The sequence below is a fragment of the Nicotiana sylvestris genome, chromosome 6, assembly GCF_000393655.2.
Source record: "Nicotiana sylvestris chromosome 6, ASM39365v2, whole genome shotgun sequence".
NCBI classification, from domain to species: domain Eukaryota; kingdom Viridiplantae; phylum Streptophyta; class Magnoliopsida; order Solanales; family Solanaceae; genus Nicotiana; species Nicotiana sylvestris.
Window position 1 is genome coordinate 132,883,175 of NC_091062.1, and position 4,998 is coordinate 132,888,172.

A 4,998-nucleotide genomic window follows, 5' to 3' on the forward strand; every position below is an offset into this window, starting at 1 on the left:
TCAAAATATGCTAAAGGAACAAAACCCACTCAAAAATATCCAATTTACATAAAAAATTCTGAAATTTTTCAAACCCGGCCCCTGGGCCCACGTCTCGGAATCCAATAAAAATTACATTAGTAGAATTTTCATCCTCTCACGAGTCTACCCATATCAAATTCCTTAAAATCTGACCTCAATTGCCCATTCAAATCCCCAAAAAGAATTCTCAAACTTTTCTTCCATTATTTCCCAATTCCCACTCTAATTTCTCAAATTAAATGATGAAATTCAAGAATAAATCATGGAATTAAACCAAATATGAGTGAAGAATACTTACCCCAATTGCTCCACTAAAAATCTCCTCAAATTTCACCTTCTCCCGAGCTCTCCAATGGTTATTGTGATATTGGACTTAAACCCTCGATTTTGAACTTAAACATTCTGCCCAGATATTTTCTTCATCACGAATGCGGCAGCACCCTGCGTTCGCGAAGCACAAATAATTCCTAGCTCAATTTTCTCTTACGCGAACGCGAACACACCCTCGCGAACGCGATGCCTTACTCAGTTCAGACTACACGAACGCGTTCCTTCAATCGCGAACGTGATGCTTTAGGGCCTAGTGCCCAAGTCTGCTTCACCCTTCTACGCGAACGCGAACCATGCACGCGTTCGCGATGCACAATAAGACTCAAACTTCGTGAATGCGGGACCAAAATCGTGAATGTGAAGGGTAACTGGCCTGCCTCACTCAACATCTCTTTGCGAACGCGTGGGCCCTCTAGCGAACGAGAAGAGCAAAACTCGGCAGCACTGATCTAAAGAAATATGCAACTTTCAAAACAAGAATTTGATCCGTTAAACCACAAGAAATTCACCCGAGGCCCTCGGGACCTTAACCAAACATGCCAATATATCCCATGACATCATTCAAACTTGTTCTGAACGTTGGAATGCTCAAAACAACATTAAAACACTAAATTTGTATCGGATTCAAGCCTAAGATTTGCAAAAATTGCCAAATTCCGCTTTTGAAGTCTAAAAAACCTCGTCCGAATGACCTAAAATTTTTCACACACGTCACAAATGACACAACGGACCTACTCCAACTTTCGGAGTTCCATTACGACCCCTATATCAAAATCTCACTTATCAATCGGAAAATGCCAAAATTCCAATTTTGCCAATTCAAGTCTAAACCGTCCACGGACCTCCACAATACATTCCGATCACGCTCCTAAGTCTAAAATCACCCAACGGAGCTAACCAAATAATAAAAATTTCAATCCGAGATCATATACTAACAAGTCAAAACTTGGTCAAACCTTTCAAATTTTAAGCTTTAAACTGAGAACTGTACTTCCAAATTCATTCTGATTACCTTGAAAATCAAAACCAACGATTTACATAAGTCTTAATATATCACACGGGGATAGCCATTCCCGAGAGCTGGCGAGCGAAGTGCCAAAGCTCAAAACGACCGGTCGGGTCGTTACAAATTGTATCACGTGTTTATACTTGTTTATTTCATATACTTTCTCTGTTTCATGTTTATTCACCCCTTTACTTTACCCAATATTATTGAACCACTAGTAAGTATCAGAATCGACCCTTCGCTACTACTTCTTCGAGGTTAGACATGATACTTACTGGGTACGCGTTATTTTCGTACTCATACTACACTTGTTGTGCATTTTTGTTGCACAGGCACATGTATCCCTAGTGGCCTAGTGGGCAGCATGGTTGATACAGAGACTTAGGTGAGCTGCATCTCTTGAGATGACCCGCAACTAGCAGAGTCTCTTTCAGAGTACTGCATTTACTTTCTGTCCAAATTTGTATTCCGGACAGTTATAATATTTCATTTGATTCTCCTAGTGGTTGCTCATGCACTTGTGATACCGAGTTCTGGGGTGATTATAGGATATTTAGTATTAAAAGTTGTAAACACTTTTATTTATTCAGTAATGATTACTTTTTACTAATTAAATTAAAGGAAATTTATGGTTTCTAAAATATTAAAATGAGAGTTTATTTAATTATTTAATATTGGCTTGCCTGACCGAGGTGTCCGGCGCTATCACGACCTTTCATGAATTTTGGGTCGTGACAACATGGTCTCAGAGCACTAGGTTCTCGTAGGTCTCACGAGTCATGAGAAGGTCTAGAAGAGTCTTGTGGATCGGTACGGAGACGTATGTACTTATCTTCGAGAGGATACAAGGCTATTAGGAGCACTTCCCTTCTTGATATCCTCATCGTGCGATTTAATCTCTTTGATGCTTAGAATTTACGTTACTATGTAATGGAAAAGTTTTTCAAACCTCATATTGCAACTTCTTGTGCGAACACACGAGGCAGAGAAATGCAATCTCAAGTTAAAGCTCAATTTCTGAAGAGGAGAGCACATAAGGAATCCACTGGATGTTATTAACTTGTACTAACAGAAGCACTTTCTGTTGCACCACATTGGTGTGGTAAGGGAAATAGGACGAAGAAGCTACTTTTCCCTCCAAATAATCTTTGTTCGCCTTATATTATTAAATTATAAATATTATCTTTAATATTTGGGTAGGCCCCATATTTCAATCCTGGTGTCACTTGACTTTCTCAAAGTGTGACACATTTTCCCCTTATTTAATAGTCATTAGATAGTTAAGAAAAGCTTGCCACGTGAGATTATTTAATCTTATCCAAAGATTTTTAATTAATCTCCCGCCAAAATTCATTAATTGTCCAATTATCTACATAATTAAGAATTATCTCAAATTACTTAAAATACTACTCACTTTTAACATACTTTATACATTTTACTATCATGGTCATGCAGTACCATATAAAATTTATATATACACTATTATTTCATTAAAACATCCATATAAAAATACATATATTTTCTCAACTAATAATTTTCCTAATCTCATATAAAAAGTACAAATTTATGTACGCTTAATTCTTAAAATGGTAAAAAAAAGATAACCTTCTTTTCCTAAAAAAATAATTCATATCTTTACAATAAAGAAAATCTCATAAACTTTCTTATATTATGTGTATAATCTTAAACATATATGAAAGTAGTAAGATTAATAACTATATAAAATCATATTTTTCAAAAAAAATTCTACAATAAATGTCTCACTCAAATAAATACTATAACAAAATGTATCTAACGGTATCAATATTGTTAAACTTACAGGATCTTATAATATAATAATGTCTTAAACCTTCTATAACCTCCTAATAGACATAATCCCTTCGAACTCGTGTGAATTTACTACGGCACATCCTAATGCTAAGGCACGAGATGTAATAGGGGACATGAAATAATCAAAGGTAGGTTCTTATCAACAAGAAGTGGACTCTCAAGCAGAGGTGGTAGAGTAAATGGAAGAGGCAAATGTATTCCTGCTGTAAAATTTTCACAGGACAAAGATGATCAATCCACATCCTTTTAGTGATTAAGTCTCTTATGTGGAATATTAGAGGCATCACTTCTCAAGGTACCTTTGACAGACTTAAGAAACTTAAAAGAGCTCACAACCTCGTATCCATAGCTATTATGGAACCTTTTAGTGGAAGAACTAAATTGGAGAAGTTCAAGAGAAAACTTGGGTTTAATTTTGCATATGCAAATTGCAGTAGCAAGATCTGATTTTTTGGCGATAACTCTATTAATTGTACTGTGATTGAAGATTTCCTTCAACTTATCAATTGTTCAATTGATAACAATTGGGAAACTCTATTTATAACTTGGGTGTATGCTAACTGCAAATCTCATCTCAATGAGACATTGTGGGATAGTATCAAAATATTTTCCGAGGGAATTAGCTCTCTACGGATGATAGCCGGGTATTTTAACTCTATCACTGATTCCTAGGAAAAAAGGGAGGAAATGATGACAGTATGTCCAAAAGCTTACCCTTCATCAATTGTATTATTGGTAGTGAGTTAACGGATATCGGCTACTCTGCCAATCCCTATACTTGGTGTAAAGGATGGGCTGCTTAGGAGGATATGGGCAAGATTAGATAGGGTACTTGTTAATTCCGAATGGTTGCAGAGATTTGTAGACACTTCTGTCACTCATTTGGTTAGAACTGGTTCTGAACATGCTCCCCTTCTAGAATCCACGTTAATCCTCACTGGGAACCTAAGAAGTATTTTAGATTTCTAGACTTCTGGACTGAACAAGAGGGCTCCATGCAAGTCGTGAAACAAGCATGACAATTGCAGGTACATGGTGGTCGTATGTGGAGATTTTACCTAAAACATAAAATTGTTTGTAAAAGTCTTTCCCTCTGGTCTAAAAACTCTATTGGCAATATCTTTGATAAGACTAAATAATTGAAGAATATGCTTGATACTCTAGAGGACAGATGCTTGAATGACAACTCAGAAAGTAATAGAATGGAGTACAACAGTGTGAATGCTCAATTGATTAGGCATATTAAAAATGAAGAATCTTTCTGGAGACAAAAAGCTGGGTTGAAGTGGTTTATTGATGGAGATAATAACACAAGGTTCTTTCACTCTATAATCAATTCTAAGAGGAAAAAATTGCAACTGACAAAAGTTAAAAAGCAGGATGGCACATGGCTTAAGAACAGGGATGATATTGCTGCTGAAGCTGTCACCTTTTTGAGTAACAGTTCACACAAGAAATTACTTGTAGAGATTTTTTAATCCTAAGGGGGCTTCCAACATCATTAAACTAAGAAGATAACTTGTTGTTAGAAGCCCTCCCCTCCATGGAAGAGCTGAAACAAGTGGTATTCTCTATGAGCAATAGTAGCTCACCTAGTCCTGATGATATTTCTGGGAATTCTTTCAACACTGTTGGGATTTAATTGCTAATGATCTCTATGATGTGGTTTTGGACTTCTTTTCTGGAACTAAACTTCCTAGGTCTTTCACTCATACATGACTTGTCCTTATTCCTAAAATTGATAATCCTCAGCAATTCACTAATTGTAGGCCTATTTGTCTAAGAAACTTTACTTCCAAAATTATCTCAAA